This window comes from Oryzias latipes, chromosome 18, assembly GCF_053564925.1.
Source record: "Oryzias latipes strain Hd-rR chromosome 18, Olatipes_Hd-rR_3.1".
Lineage (NCBI taxonomy): Eukaryota > Metazoa > Chordata > Actinopteri > Beloniformes > Adrianichthyidae > Oryzias > Oryzias latipes.
In genome coordinates this window covers 28,329,847-28,346,668 of record NC_136254.1, presented here as the reverse complement: position 1 = coordinate 28,346,668, position 16,822 = coordinate 28,329,847, and the positions used below count along the sequence as shown (strand labels likewise).

General features: G+C 39.6%; 3 long non-coding RNA genes across 3 annotated transcripts; 1 reads left to right on the top strand and 2 right to left on the bottom strand.

Moving 5' to 3' along the window:
• Positions 1-931: 931 nt before the first annotated feature.
• On the bottom strand, positions 932-2,999 carry LOC144987186 (uncharacterized). The gene is made up of 3 exons (XR_013651059.1): positions 2,849-2,999; positions 1,889-1,988; positions 932-1,071 (listed from the first exon to the last, which is right to left on the bottom strand). It is a non-coding gene; the product is annotated as an uncharacterized LOC144987186 (long non-coding RNA).
• Positions 3,000-3,716: 717 nt separating this feature from the next.
• On the bottom strand, positions 3,717-15,903 carry LOC144987184 (uncharacterized). The gene is made up of 3 exons (XR_013651057.1): positions 15,767-15,903; positions 15,633-15,675; positions 3,717-3,888 (listed from the first exon to the last, which is right to left on the bottom strand). It is a non-coding gene; the product is annotated as an uncharacterized LOC144987184 (long non-coding RNA).
• Positions 8,426-12,853, top strand: LOC144987062 (uncharacterized). The gene is made up of 2 exons (XR_013650924.1): positions 8,426-8,883; positions 8,959-12,853. It is a non-coding gene; the product is annotated as an uncharacterized LOC144987062 (long non-coding RNA).
• Positions 15,904-16,822: the final 919 nt, after the last annotated feature.

The window sequence follows — 16,822 nt, the reverse complement described above, 5'->3', positions numbered from 1 at the left end:
GCAGATGCTCTAAAGTTTTCTGCATTTTGAGGAGCTAAAAAAAGCAGAAGAAATATTAACTATGTCAAACTTAAGCAAGAAAAATACTATTTATTTCAGGGGCAGGGTTAAGGAAGTTGGAGGATTGTTAAAAGTCGTGGCATGAGGGAGCATCCCACCACTTTTGCTATAATAATTCAAATATAGTTATTACTATAATTGAAGACAAAGTCTTACCAGTTGTGACAGTGACTTGTACTCCACTGCTTCTGACATTCCCAAAGACAGAAAACAGAGTAAAATTGTAGTTTGTTCTGGCACTGAGAGAGGAGACGGTGTAATTGACTGGTCCATCTCCTGATGGTGCGGCAATGCTCCTCTCCACACCGTTCACACGGAGAACAAAGCTGATGTCGTTGGTTATTTTGTTCCACTGCAGTGTAATACTGCTCTGGTCTTGTGCTATTGATCTGAAGAATTGTGACTATAAGGAATAAGCATTTCATCTTTGGTACTTAATAAATAACTTACACCTTTATTTAAAAAGTAATAATAACCTTAACTAGAGGTTAAAAATTACTTCATTGCAATTATGTATAAAAATAAAAAGTTTGGTAAAACACAACATGTGTAGGATTACATCATTTTGCTTTATTGTATTAGATGACACATTGACGTCATGTGTGTACTGTGTCTTTAAGTCCAATTATGTTTGTTTATGTTTAGGTGCAGTTATATCAGCAAGAAGATATCATCATTTTTATTCATTTTTTAAATTAATTTATGAAATATCTCATTTGGATGTATCTATGTATTTTAATAACTAATTTTAATCAGTGCAGTACTTGAACATACATACCTGCTTTGTAACAAATAAATGGAAATTGAGAATAGCAGTCATTATTTGACCATTGTCCCGGCTTCTCTACAGTAACACATGTTTCTCCAGTAGAGCCTTGTCGACTGACTATGTTGTACTGAAACACAGATTGGCTCCCATCAGACCACACTTTCTGGCGATACAGACCAATCCAGACCGTATGACCTAGTGAGAGGTCTTTAATGATGTTTTTTTCGGTAATATTTCTTACACTGTAAAAAGAAAATGTTTACATTACAACAAAAAAAGGAAAAAGTTTAAATGGCAAATTCTTCATACTGTTGTACAACGTTTCTTTTTCAGTATCTTCTAGGCAACCTCCCATTATCAGGACAAAAACTTAAAAATCATATATTTTATAAATATATTTCGTTTTTTTTTTTTTTGGTTGCAGCCTTTAGAGTTCATCACAACATGTTATCCGCCTCCATTCAACACTCCAATCTTTTGCATCACTGAGCATCTTTAACTGCATCAATGAACTTACTCTTGTGTCTTTCTTCACGGCTTCTGCCTGGCAGCTTTTCTATACTACAACAAATTCATGTTACTAGCCATTGCACTTAAAATGTTAAATGCTGATACCAATTACTTAGCTAATTTAAATTGCAAAAAAAGCCACTACTTTAGTGGGACAATGAGTGCTAAATAGAATTTTAACAACAATTTTGAGTGGCTCAATCTTTTATTGATTTACGATGGTTGAGTAATCAAACTGAGTTAATTTGAGATAAAGTTTTAGTGTTAAAAGGTTAATCTAAATATATCCAAACTACTTCCTGGTTATAGGCAAAAGCTTTGTTAGGAAACTAGGATTTGGAGGCCACAAGGTACAGTTTAGGCGTTGCAAATATGAGAAATAGCTTCAGGAGTCAGAACCTGAGCAACAGAGAAATGGTGTACAGATAAGGGACAGAAAGACTGTCAGTGCATCCTTAATTTACATCAACTAATGTATGTTTTTCCTTTAGAGAAGAGGTTTGTCTGGAAAGCAGATCCAATGTGAAGGAAATATTAGTTCAACTGTACCTTGCTAAATCCACATAATTCTGCCTGCAGTATTTCTGTGCATCTGTCCAGTTCAATGGGGTGTTAATGAAAATGTAATTGGGTGTTCCAGCAACTGTACCTGCAAATACATTAAAGAAAAACACAAGTTACAAAAAAAAAGAAACATATTCTTGGTTTAAAATTTTAGCAAATTAAGATTTTTCTGAGTTCATACATGAGTTTAATGGTATCCTCAATGCTTAATAAATCAGAGGTGTCTTTATAGAAAGAGAAACACTGGCTGGTTCACTTTTTGTGCAGCAGAATTCAAGATAAATAACACTTTCTAGATAATTCAATAAAATTCAATGTGTCTACAAAAGTTAACTGAGTTCTTCATTTTTTTTTTTAATCAGACACGGTTTGTTTTTGTCAAACGTAGCTTACATGCTCTCTCATACCTGGAGCAATATGCTCCAGCAAAAAACGGACATCAAGGGGCGGAGTCACTCATCAAAGTCTGTCAGGTGACTCTGGCTCAGTCACAACCATCTGATTTTAAAGATGTCACACACCACCACCTGATGACAACTCTGTCGAAGGCGGAAGGTATTCCGCCAAAACATGTAAGGTACATTTTACAAAAACAAACCGTGTCTGATAAAAAATAATTTAAGAACTTGGTTAACAGTTTCTAGAGTCAACATTTCTATCTTGCCAAAAGACTTGACATAAAAGGGCAACAATTTAAATAAAAGCCCAGCAGACACTTGAAATGACTAAATGATATTCTGATCAATTGGTAGATTTCAAAGAAATGTTTTCCCTCATTTTACCATTCTGACAGAAAAATATAAAGGTTTTGAAGCAAAGCTGTTGAAGCAGAATAGTAGGTTGAATAAGGGTTGAAGTCTCCTTCAAATGGGAGACTAATTAACAATCTAAATGAGAAAAGAAATTTAGCAAGGGGAGGTCAATAAAATCTGAAAGGTAACTCACCGGTATAGCAAACGAAACTATATTCCACAGAGCAATAATTGTCCCATAAATCATTAACGGCACCATAAAAGTGGACACACAACTGTTGTCCATCATAATTGTTGGGCTCGCCAGGGTACCAGTTCCAATATGTTGACTCTCCATCACCATAAAAGCTGCTGTCACTCAAAGACCACCTCCAACTGTTTACTATGTCATCATGAAGACCAATCCAGGCTTTCCCTTTAAAACAAGAATTCATTCAGTCATTAAATAATGTAAAAAATGTAGATAAAGCTGTTCCAAAAGCAAAAGTCAGTACCAAATGTGAGGACCTGCAAAAAAAAAAAATGTTTTTTTCCCCCTATGTTAAATTATATCACTATAATTTAACCATTTTAGTAGTTAAAAACTTTTCAAATAAAATAAGAAAAAAAAAATTAATTCTCTAGAAAATTAGAAAATGTTCAGTTTGTTTCCAGTGGTTTCAAGAATGCCTCATAAGTGACAGCTCCCATATTTTAGGGAAGCAAACATTTTTTGTAATTTGGTTTTCTTTCTGATTAAAATGGTCACGTGATATATTAATGTTGAGTTAAAAAAATGTACATTTCAAAAAAGTTGCTTCAAAAGAAAAGAAAAAAAGATTAACAGGATAAAACATTTAGCTTTTTAAGAGCAGGTAACTGAAATAGTAGGCCAGGCGCATCCACTGGAGTGACACAAAATGAGAAAGAAAAAAAACAACAGAAAATAAAAAAAATATATATATATTTAGTGACCTTTAAACAAGCAACATTTCTGGCTCTCACAGACCTCTTTTACACACTAAATACTCAATAGTTAAAAATAACCCAACTTGGGTTAACTGTCCAATTTGAAATACTCACCTGTATAATTTGATAATGCAACAATAGCTGCATCAACATCAGCTGTATTCTCTATGGTGGCCAGGTCAGTGTAGTTCTGTCTGCAGACACTCTGAGCATCTCTCCAGTTTAAAGGAGTGTTCACAAAGTAGAACTGACGAGTCTGTGCAGAGGAAACACTGAGCAGTGCTCCTGAAAAAAAAAAATACATATATATATATATATATATATATATATATATATATATATATATATATATATATATATATATATATATATATATATATATATTTTACTTTTCTTCTCCAATTTGTTACCTGACAATAAAGGAATTCATGTTATTAGGACCGACTCATTATGACCTTGGTTGACTGGATAATTCACGGGCAACCTTTTGCGTAAAAGTGATATATGTTACATCCAACTGTAACATACTTCAACTTACTTCTTGTACAACTGTAGCGCCATGTTTCTGCACTAGTCTCTCAAAATTGTTACATAACATCTTGTGCCCTAACAGTAAACATTACTATTGTCATACAACACAATGCGAAAAATTGTGTCACAATAGAAACATTTATTTCATCAGGCAAAACATTAAGAACAATTTCTTGTCAACAATGTTGGCAATGATAATGTATAATGACAATAATAATGTTTACTTTTAGAAAAGTAAAGGCACAATTAGAGTAGCAGCACACTGCTGCAAACCTAACCAACAAAAACTTAGGTTAAAATGACTGTCCATAGCTTACAACATATTTTTACTGTGCATTAGCAGATGATTTCTCCATTTTGGCTAATCCTTTTTGTAATCTAACTTTTAGTAGCTGTCTATTGTATCAATGATACTAAACAAGAGAATTCTGAGAAAATGTCAACCTCATAACTTGAAAAAGAGATTTTCTTCCTGCTGGGTTACATTGCAGCACGGACTGGAAATACCAGAGACAGTTGAGCCACACAGTCCTGACAATAGCTTATCTTAGGTCTTGTCAAAACATCTTCAATCGGGCATGTCTGATGATGTTTCTTGAAAGTCAAAAAATAGGCTGGGTTGGGCTTATTTTGTGGTTTTCCGCATTGTCACAAATACACTTTGAAATGTGACTTTCAAAACTTTAAGCATTAACCTTGAAAAAAGTAAAAACACCAGTAATATCAATTTTCTAATCAAATCTAGTAGATTCTAAATATCTACGGTATAAAACCTAAAAAGACAGGCATACCTCTACTCAATCTACTAATTACTGTTTTCTCAGGTCAAGATATTATTAATATGTCCTCTAAAAATAATAAGACAAAGCTGAAAAAAAAAAACGGCCGGTAATTTGTCATTATTAGGAGAGGGTACAATACACAAAACATCCTTAATCAGAAATGCCCTTGCAGGTGGATATGGGCCGTCTGCAGGGAAAAACAAAACAAAAGGCAAACCTGTAAGGGGCACACAGTTGGTTTTTATGAAACAGCAAGGTGGTAGACCATTCCATGATCCCATAGATGAAAAATGTTTATGTACATTTTTCTTTGGGCATGCTGTGAGTGACACTTGTGTAATACACAAAGGTAAGTGAGGGTGAAGTAAGGTTGAAGCAAAAATGTTGAGTGTATTCTGTGTTAGCTCCTTGTGACCAGCCTGTTTGTTAGAAATTTAGAAAATATTTAGACATTTAAATCAGTAATTTATTCTATGTCTATGTATCACCTGCACAGCCTGTGTACTCGTACCTTACTGATGACTTGTGGTGTAAGGACATCAAACAATGGCATCACTTGTAAGATGCTTGCACTACTGACACACAAGTACTACTTCACAATACAATTACCAAATGCATGACAATGGTACGTTCCGTTTTCATTACGTCTCTTGAGCTGTTCATCCAATCCCCTAGATAAAACGCAACACACACCTGCAGTCTTCTTAAGGTGTGGCCGTTCCTCTCCATGGCCCCAAAACACAGCAGCACCCATACGGATCAACATCCCGTACATGTGACTAAGGCTTTAAATACCTACTCCAATGAAAATCGTGTTTGTGGTGTTTTTAACATGTTCATGTAGCATTCTTCTCATAATGGAGGACATGTACAAAATAATTTAAGATAATAACTGCGTTTCTGAATATTTCTTTTTTCAAACCGAGTTGGATCAGATGAAAACCCACGGTTTGAGAAAGCTGAGGTTTGTAACGCAGCAATGGTTGGGCCCAGTGGCGGTTCTACACTAACTTACTCCCTGGGCGAGTAACCCCACCAGCGCCCCCCCCCCCCCCCCCCCCACACACACACACACACATACAAAATTTGACAACATCCTGCTGTGTTCCCTATCTTCTATTTAGCCATTTTACACAAAAAATGCATGAATTTTCTAGACTCGTATTACAGGGGGGTCAAACTCAGTCACACAGGGGCCTAAGTTAAAAACACGCTTAAGGTTTTGGGCCGAAGAAGATAAATGTTTACTGAACACACTAAAGCTAAATTTTCAAACCTTTTAAACTGAACTTTTTGAACATAAATATGAATAAAAACAGGAACACAAGTTAAACCTTAAATAAGTTGTAATATTTTGTTCTCCATATAAATATATTCTGTCAAAATTATACAAATATGAACATGCTGCAGGACAAAAAGCAAAGAAAGCCTGGAAATATTAATAAGAAATTATATCAAATAATTCCATTTTTTTTGCTCTTTCATCATTTTTTAGAGAAATTTTTTTAGAGCTGGACTCCTGCTTCATTTTTAGCAATAATTTATTAATGTGTGACGTCCTGTGTGTGTCTTTGTGAAGCATATCAGAGGGATTAGATCTAAAAAATAAAACTTATTGTGATTAATATGTTTAGGTCTTATAAAACATTAAAGACTAAATCTTAGAACTCATCAGTGGGATTACTCCAAAAATATTTGGCATTTCCCTAAATTTGTGCAACACCAACAGCAGAAATCCTCCAAAAAACCTCAATCCATAAAAAATGGTCTGATCTCATCCCCCCTCCCCCTCCCTCTGACACACGCGGCTCCGTCTCTATGACGGGGGGCGCAGCTGCGGCTCAGAGTTGATTGTTAGATAGAAAATGACTCCCAATCACCTGTTAGTGTGATTCACCCAGCCACCGGCCAGTTGCGCTCCCCTCTCGAGTTTTTTGACTTATGTTCCAAAGACTACCGCAAAGAGGTGTGGCCGCAAGCGTCTTGCAGCAGAGGGCGGTGGTCACGTGCGCATCGGGTCTGCTGTGTCGGAGCAAAGACTTGTGGGAAATAATCTCCATTGCCTCCTTTTTTCGAAATTGGGTTGAGCACGGGTGTTTGTTCTGCCTATTTCCTTTTCATGTGCCTGTTTTACGTTGTTTCACTCTGAGGTATTCTTTTTTTTTTTTTTTTTTTTTTCGCACCATAAGTGTGAAGAGCAAATAGGAGGAAGACATTCTTAAGAGTCTGATGTGTCAAACGTAAAGCATTAAGCGTCGGCTGCTGAAGCAATTTCAAATTAAAAGCTCCAAGCTTCCTCTTTGAATATAGTGTGTAGCACATTAGGTGTAACACCTCAGGCACGGCAAATGCCGCCGCCCTGGGCGACCGCCCACATCGCCCATATCAAAAACCGCCACTGGTAGGGCCAAAGTATCCCTTTTCCGCTCCAATTTTTAGCATTTTGGCTCAAAACTGTACAATTTTACAATAGAAACTAATGTGTAGTTTGAGTGGGACTTAAATGAAGACTAAGAGGATATTTATTCAGTTTATTTATATATCTAAAATGAGTCATTTGGATCCATATGAACTTTATAATACGTAAATTACACAGCCACAAAGAGTGGCTTTTTTCTCTCAGTTGCCTAAAGGTCAGAGTTTGTTGTAATTCACCAATAACTTGGACATGTGTAATATATAAAAAATACTTAAAATTTGTTAGCAATGCCTAGTTCTACTTTTGTACAGCAAGAAGAAATATGTTAACGTAATTCATTACTTTGCTGTGAGTTACTTCCAACACTGGTAACAAAACGGCCTACTTCAGCTGCTATTACTTTTTCAGTGCTGTTTGTAAGCCAATAAATGCTTGTATGATTTTTTTTTTGGCTGGATTTACATTTTTTTAATTTGTAACTATAGTTATCTGTTATATTTTTATCCTATTAAACATTTTTTTTGATGTTCAAAAAGAGTACTAGACTTTAAGCCCATCTATACATTTAAAAAAATGTATACATTTCCTTTTTTTGCTTTCATTACGCAGTAATTTAATTATTTTGAGTTAAAACTGTGTACATGCTGTTCAAACAAACCTAACTTGCCAAAAAAAACCAGCTATGATAGAAATGTTTTTTCTTCTGAAATTAAAAAAAACTTCTTCATATAGTGTTTTTTTTACTTCATATCAGTTGGTGTAATATTATGTGGCTCAGTCACTGAATTAAACTAGAACTGATAGTTTTTGATGTGGAAACTTCAACCTACAGGTTGTGGAATCACTCTGGCCAAGAAAGGTCTACTTAAATCAAAAACACTTTTTATCCGCATTGCTTTATTCTTTGCTCCTCAGTGTTCTATGGGATTTACATTTTAACTAATAATGATACTCTAAAAACTAAAATCAAACTACTCCACCTTTAGTTGGCTCATAAAGTTGTCTAAAGCAAAGCAAGTTTGTTGTAAAATGGTCAAATTAAGACATGTTGATTTATTTTTATAAAGAGTATTTAAATATGAGCATAACTGTTAGGAATGATTAGAAACAGAATAGTTAGACACTCCCTTTTGCATTTTATTAAACTAACTTTTACCTTTTATTACATTAATGGCTTAACCTCGATTTACTATGTATTATCATCTCAAAATTATATTACACTCCAGACAGAGCACAACCAAGACTATTGTCTCGCAACATTCCTTTAACATCCTCCCTTTTTCATCTTTGTGGGTTCTGGCAAATGTCTGCAAGAGATCTGACACTTTAGGTGCTCTGACCTTCGAGCATCTAGCCTGCAACAGTCTGTGGGTGTGTTTTTCACACCATGATCCATCGAATGAGGTTCTGAATATGCAAATGCCAGGTATATATACCAAGCCCTTTTCTGAGTGTCTTTGTTCAGACTTTGAATGCACTTTGTTCATCTGTCTGTAACCCTGCGTACAAATCTGTGGTCTTTGTGCGGAGTAAATCTACAAAAGATAAGTTTTGTCTCTGAGTCGTTATTCATTATTTCTGTGTGCAAGAAACTGACGGGGTTACGAACTAATACAAATACAGTCCTTTCTAGAAAATCCAGTTTCTTCACATTTGGTCCTTCTGAGCCGGCCGGCGCGCGCCCTGGACATCGCTGGAGCCCCTGGGGGGGGGGGGTTGCCTGAAAACCGCTAGCGGTCTGAGATCACAGCCTCAGCATTGACACATCCGCCTTCAGGATCAGCGGCCCTCGCCCTTTGGATCCGGTGGTGCCCCCGGCGGCGTCGGACCCTCAGCAAATAACGAGGTTCATTGCTTGAAGTGAGTATGCCACACAGAAAGTCTGTCCTCTCTTTACTTGTTAGGGCCTTACTTTGAATGTGTCTGTGTCTTTGTGTGTGCGTGCATCAACTTTGGGGGAAGAATAGAGACACGGCTGCAGCCTGACTGCTGCGCGGGCACGCTGAACAGAGCGGCGCTTGCGGTCGGGGTGCTGCGCGTGCCCGAGTCTGAAGTGTAGGTACTGCCGCGTGTACCGACTAATAGTCTTCAGTAGGTTAAAAACGTCCTGTGTGGACGAAGAAAGGACTGTGTGTCCAAAGAAAGGACTGTGTGTCCGAAAAAAAGGACTGTGTGTCCAACGACAGGACTGTGTGTCCAAAGAAAGGACTGTGTGTCCAACGAAAGGACTGTGTGTCCAAAATTTTTGCGTTAAAACGTCTTGTGTAGACGAAGAAAGGACTGTGTGTCCAACGAAAGGACTGTGTGTCCAACAACAGGACTGTGTGTCCAAAATTTAGTGCTGAAGGTCCTGTGTGGGCCGCACATGGAATAAACGGAGCTCCGGGGAAACTATGTGTGTGTGATGCTTCTCATGCCTCTCTGTCTGTGTCTGAGTGTGCTCTCTTCGACAGCTCCTGTGGTGTGTGCTCACTTTGATTAATGCCTCGTTCTAAAACGAAATAGAGACTCAGTTGACAAATAATTAGGTTTCTTTTCTGATTCTCCAAGCTTTTTCTGCTGATTAGATTCAGTGCTGGAGAATCCATAAAACGGGTTACTTGGGTGGGAACTCTGGTTTGTGATTGAAATTGAGAAGCTGGTTCTCAGGACAGCCACATCCGCAAGGGATTTAGCTCTTGTAGAAGCCTGATGTGGTCGATGAATTCCTGAGAACGTTGTGGCTGATCGTCGATCAAAAACCTCAAAAAGATGGGTGGGGCTCATTCACAAAATCTCACTAAGAAAGAAAGGCGACATATTACTCATGTCCGCAAAGCTATACATAAAGAACACGGGTCTCGCATTGATCCTTTCACGTATGCGCAAAAATGGGTTAAGGATTTTGGGTTTGACTGCACGCTGGATCCGGGGAAAACGCAGGCCCTCCTGTCTGCTCTCAGACAGCGTCATGGCCGCAAGAAAAATGGGGATGATCATCCAGAGATTCAGTGTGCTTTGATGTGGTGCTCCACAGCTTCTACTATCAGCCGTAAACGACTGGCAGCTCAAATGAAAAATCAAACTGAAAAACAGCTTCGTGATGACTCAGATGTCGTAGCAAGCATGTCAAGGGCCACTATTACAGGATCACGGCAGGCATTTTCTGAACGCCTGGATGACCAGGCATCCTCAGCATCAGGAAGCACCTCCCTCATGAATAATAATGATCAAACTCAGACAACGGAGGTTGCCCCCTCCCTTGTCTCGCCTCCGCCTGCTCCTAAACTTACAAGGCCAAATAATCCTTTCTCATTTGTAACATCAACTCCTAAGTCGCACATTTCGGAACCTTCTGTTCTTTATCCAGATTTGACCACCTTGTCTTCAGGCTCTTTATCTGTTCACCCCACAGCCCCCCTCCCTTCCTATGAATCTCTGCTGTCTGCAGCTGCTCAGCCGACTGATAGCGGGAACAATAAGGCCTGTGAAGCGCTCACGCGCCCGTTTCACCCACACACGCAGGATGTCCACCCCTCTTCTGCTCAGGCTTATCATTTAATTGAGATGCCTGATCCTCTGGCTGGCTTTCCAGGCCGAGGCCCTGTGATGCATGTGGCCAGACCTTGGTCTCCAGCTGAGGCCCTGTCTGTGGCGGAAGCCATTCCTTCCCCCAAGGATGACCCTTATAAAACCAAACAGGCCATCATTAGGATGAGAGCTGAACAACAACCTACCCCTTCTGACCTCTGCACGGTTCTTAGAATTGTCTTAGGTTCGGCCTATGAGGAGCTAAGCAGTGACCTTTCACCCATGAGAGACGGTGTCCTGCTTCAGCGACCAGACCCTTCCTTTAACCATGCTGTGGACTCCTGTCTTGCTAGAATGATTGGCAGATTCAAAAAGAAACCTGACTATAATGCCATTTTGGCTTGTCGGATAAGAGATGATGAAGATATGCAGGAATTTCGGGCTCGTTTTTCTCATATTTTCCAGACAAATACCGGCCTCACTCATCATGATGCACATTTTCTTCCCCTCTACAAAGACAGACTTCTTGGTTGTCTGCCACGCTCTGTGCGTGATGAAGTTGAAACTGTTTGTGTCACACTTAACACTTGTGATCTGACAAATTTTCATGCTCACGTCGACCATGCATGGGACAGATACCGTAAAAAATTGTCAGAAGACAAAAACAAACCTCTTACTGTCTATGTTTCCATGTCTGAAGGACAATGGACCCCTGCGCAGGCCCAACCTCCTCCCCCTCCCCCCCCCCCAAAATGCTGCTACATCTCAAACTACCTCAGCTGCATGTCAGCCTCCTCCTCCTCCCCCTCCTCCACCTTCATGGGGTCAGCCTCGTCCACGGTTTATCCCTACTTGTTACACTTGTCGTGAAAAGGGTCATTTTGCTCGTGAGTGTCCATACGCTTCTCCTGCTCCTCAGGACTCAACGCAGTGCTATAAGTGTGGTGATTGGGGCCATGATGCCCGTGCATGTACACGACCTTCCTCCTCTGGACCTATGCGGGGTCGAGGGGCTTTCCGTGATTTTGGTCGCGGTCGCAGAGGACGTGACTCTCCAAGACGTGACTTTTCCGGACGTGAGGGTTCGTCCTCTAGCACCTGGCAGGGACGACCTTCTGCGAATGACAGAGCATGACTAACCGCCGAACAAACGCATGTCTTACAACAACAGCAACAGTTGTTGGAAGGACTTTTACATCACAAGCGGAAGACTGACATTCCAACAGACCCAGACATCCACACGATTGCTTATAACAGCTCTCTTTCCACACCGACTGTTACGTTATTGGTTTCTGGCGTGGAAGTTCCTTTCCTTTGCGATAGTGGCGCAACTAAAACGACATTAAATTCCATAATGAGTAACATGACCTTTAGTGGAAAGACTATTACAGTCAGATCAGCTAATGGAGAATTAACAAAAGAAAAAGTTACTGATCCACTTTTGTTTGTTGATCCTGTCAGTAGACTGCAGACAGAGCTGCCTGCGATTTACTGCCCATCTTGCCCTGTTAACCTCCTCGGCAGGGATGCTGCTTTTAATCTGCACTTAGCTGTGGGTCGTCAGGGGGATGACTACAAGGTTATACGTCAGACTCTCCCACAGCAGTTCATGTGGGATGAGGATGACAGTGCCTGGTGGGGTCAGTGTGGGTCGGGAAGTGATCGCTCCACTGACCACACACCCCTGACGAGGGAGTCAGTTTTATGGCAACCTTCAGATCTCATGGATCAGGCCTCTGATTTTCTGTTTGATAACCAGGACTGACCCCTTAAAAGCATTCCTGAGAATCTCTGGTCTGCAGGACCTTCTGATGTGGGTCTCATAAAAGATGTAGCCCCTGTTGTTATTACACCTAAATCTGGCTTTCGACCTTATGTTAGGCAATATCCTTTAAAACCAGACGCCGTTGCTGGCATTCGTCCCATGATTGAATCCTTTTTGAAGTCAGGTGTTATTGTTGAATGCCCGGATTCCCCCGTCAATACACCCATTTTTCCTGTCCCAAAAGCACCTCCCAGTGTTGGTTGGAGGTTAGTTCAAGACCTCCAGGCTGTTAATTCAAATGTAATTTCCAGAGCCCCTCTTGTGCCTGACCCACACACTTTGTTAAACGATTTCCACCCGCAAAATCGATTTTTCACTGTGGTGGATTTGGCTAATGCTTTTTTTTCAATCCCTGTTTCGGCATGATCTCAATTTTGGTTCGCTTTCACGTTTGAGGGCAAAAGACTCACTTTTGCGCGACTGCCTCAGGGGTTCACTGACTCCCCTTGCATTTTTTCAATGGCCATGTCTGCAAACCTTTCAAAGTTTCAACCTCCAGGAGGCTCTCAGCTTTTGCTTTACATTGATGACATTTTGCTGGCCTCACCTACAGAAGACATTTGTCTTTCTGATTCTATTGCATTGCTCCATTTCCTACACTCCCAGGGCCACAAATGCAGTAAATCTAAAATCCAGCTGGCCCAAACACAGGTTAAATTTTTGGGACATTTAGTTTCTGCCTCTGGCAAAACTATTTCTCCTGATAGGATTTCCACAGTTTGTAAATTGCCCCTCCCTTCTACTCGTAAACAGTTAATGTCGCTTTTAGGGACCTTTAATTATTGCAGACAGTGGATTCCAAACTACTCTCACATGTCGGCCCCCCTTTATTCTTTGTTATCTGGTCCTTCTGATGTCAAAGGCTCTGCCTCTGTGACTCTCACTCCCCAGCACCTGCAGTGAATCGAGCAGCTGAAATCTGCTCTTTCCTCTGTGCTCTCTTTGAAACTGCCTGACTACTCTGAACCTTTTCATTTATTTTGTGACATTAAGGACGGCCACATGACTGCCGTGCTTAGTCAGAAACATGGAGTGGCTTTTCGCCCTTTGTGTTATTATTCCAAAAAACTCGATAATGTTACTCTCGGTCTTCCTCCTTGTGTTCAATCTGTTGTTGCTGCTGCAGAAGCAGTTTTGGCCAGCGCTGAGATTGTTCTGTATCACCCCCTCACGCTGCATGTTCCACACGCAGTTTCTGCATTGTTGAATCAGAATCGCATTGCATTTTTGTCCCCAGCACGACATCTGCACTGTATGACGGTCCTGTTGTCACAACCGCACATCACTGTGCGCAGATGCACAATTTTGAACCCCGCCACTCTTCTGCCCACTTCTGAAGATGGTGAAACACATGACTGTTTAGATTGTTCCCTAAAGATTTTTTTGCCTAGGATTGATTTGAAAGATAAGCCCATTCCAAACTCATTGTGGCTGTTTACTGATGGTTCGTCTTTAAAAGACGACCTTGGGGTGACACATACGGCTTATGCTGTCACTACTCTGTCTGATGTCTTGCTGACGGACACACTACCATCCTCTCACTCTGCTCAGGCTGCTGAGTTGAAAGCCATGATTGCAGCTTTACATTACGCCTCGGGTTTTCCTGTCACAATTTATACTGACAGCAAATATGTCTTTAATGCCTGCCACACACACACTGCTATGTGGCATTTACGACAGTTTTCAACCTCTTCTGGTGCTCCTGTAAAACATGCAGCTCTGTTGAAAGACCTTTGTCATGCCCTCACCCTCCCATCAGCCCTCGCTATCGTTCATTGCCCCGCCCATACAGGCAAAAAGGATTTAGTGTCTCTGGGAAACGCGCTAGCTGACTTATCTGCCCGTTCCCTAGCTCAGAATCTACCTGGCACGCCTGCCATGCTCTTGTTGTCAGACCCTGTTGATCACACGGTGCTATTACATCATCAGTCTCGTATGACTCCCTCTCCTGACATCATGTATATTGCTTCTGACACTGACCTCTTGATGCACAGACCCACGAACAAACTCGTTCTCCCTCCTACTTTGTATTCCTGGGCTGCATGTATTTCGCATGGCTCTTGCCACGTCACTACAAGTAAAATGACGGATGCAGTACAAAAAGTTTTTTACTGCCCTAATTTTCAGAAAACGGCTCAAAAACATGTCCGTGCATGATTCATTTGTTTACGTCATAACGTTCAGGGTGCTGTTAAGACGCGACGCGGTTCTTTTCCTCAACCAACTGAACCTTTTCAACATATCCACATGGACTACATTGAGCTAAACAAATCCCACAATTTTAAATATTGTCTGGTTATTGTTTGTGCATTCAGTAAATGGACAGAAATCCATCCTACTGCCTCGGCAAATGCAGACTTTACATGTAAGGTCCTGCAGTCAGCTATTTTTCCTCGTTTTGGTTTTCCTCAGATCATTTACTCTGATAATGGCACACATTTCACAGCGGAGTGTGTCAAAACACTGTTGACTTCTCTTGGCATTAAACATAAGTTGCATGCAGCTTATCACCCTCAGAGTGCGGGCCTTGTTGAACGACAAAATTCCACAATTAAGCAGTTGTAATATAATTTTGAGATGATAATACATAGTAAATCGAGGTTAAGCCATTAATGTAATAAAAGGTAAAAGTTAGTTTAATAAAATGCAAAAGGGAGTGTCTAACTATTCTGTTTCTAATCATTCCTAACAATAACAATAAATAACAAAAAAGAAAGTTGTGCTATTCAATATTCATATTACGGACAAACCATAACTAAGAAAATCAAAAATAATTAATCGACTTTAGTTTAATTTTGTTGTTTATTTCTACAAAAGAGATTTGCAAGATAAAAGTTTACAGTTTATTTTATTCAAACCATCATTTTTAATGATCAAACTCACCCAAAGTAAATGCACATACTAAAATAAAATACATTCATTCAAACAGAAAATCCTGGATATTTATATAAAAGGTACTGACCTGCAAAAATGAGGATGATCACTCTATAATCCATGAGTTAAACCTGTCAAAGAAAACCATAAGTCATTCATGTTTCTCTCTCGCAATAGTGTATACTGCATGACAGTGTGCCGTTTGCCATTAACACATCTTACTAGAAATCATGTTCTTTATAAAGTTCTTCTAAAGTTGTGTTTTTGCTTCCTTGTCCTTGTTTGTTTTGTCTTTTCTCCTCTAATGCATCAGAAAACTCCTCCCCTTCCTGCAGTCCAGGAATGCAGTGGTACGGGAAAACATTACCCAGTGAAACAGCCTCTATAAAAGATTCCAGTTCCAAAAAATGGTAATAAAAAATAAGACATTAGATATTTCATTGGTTGCTCTTCATTAGCAACCTTTGATTTATTCCACTGGGATTTGGTCTAGGGCTAGTTGCCCATAACTTTTAACTAATGACGAAAAACGAACATGATTATCTAATCAATAATCTATGATAATCTAATCAGGTTTGGTCAAATTTAGCTGTGTTGGAAACAAACAACACTTTCGTAACTATGATTATGGTTAAGACACATTTATTTTTTTTTTATACTGAAAAATATTTTCTATGGAAATCAGACAATGTTAAATGTTGAAAAAAGGCTTGGGACTCTGTGATGTTGCAGTACTTAATGTTAAGGTAATTAAATGATATGTATTTTACTATTTTATTCAGTGAAATGTGTATAACTATTCAAACTAAATGTTCTATGACTCTTTCCTACACGTGAAATGTTCTCACCCACACCCCAAGTGCAGACTGAAATTGTCATAATATTCAGTTTTGGTGGACCCTCCATAAATCTGTGCTACCACTTTAATCTGCTTTTTTTTGCAGTTTTTGTGACCTCTTCAGTTGTTAGTCGACATGGTCGACTAATCATTGACAGCTCTAAAATTCACTTTCCATGCCGCGCTGTTCAGTTTGAAAGACTTTGCAGATCTTTTCTACAGGTGAGAAAATGTCTTAAGGTGGGATAGATTGTTCGAACACCAGTCCCCAGCCCAGATAAAATATAAGATTGTGTCAGGAAGGGTGAAGAACCGTGAAGCAGCATAAAGCAACAAGTTGCTGGATGTTTACAATCATTACAGTCAGCTGTATAACTAATATAAATTCAAAAGTGTGTCTCCAAACACACACCCAAATGCCACAAATATACCTGTTGGCT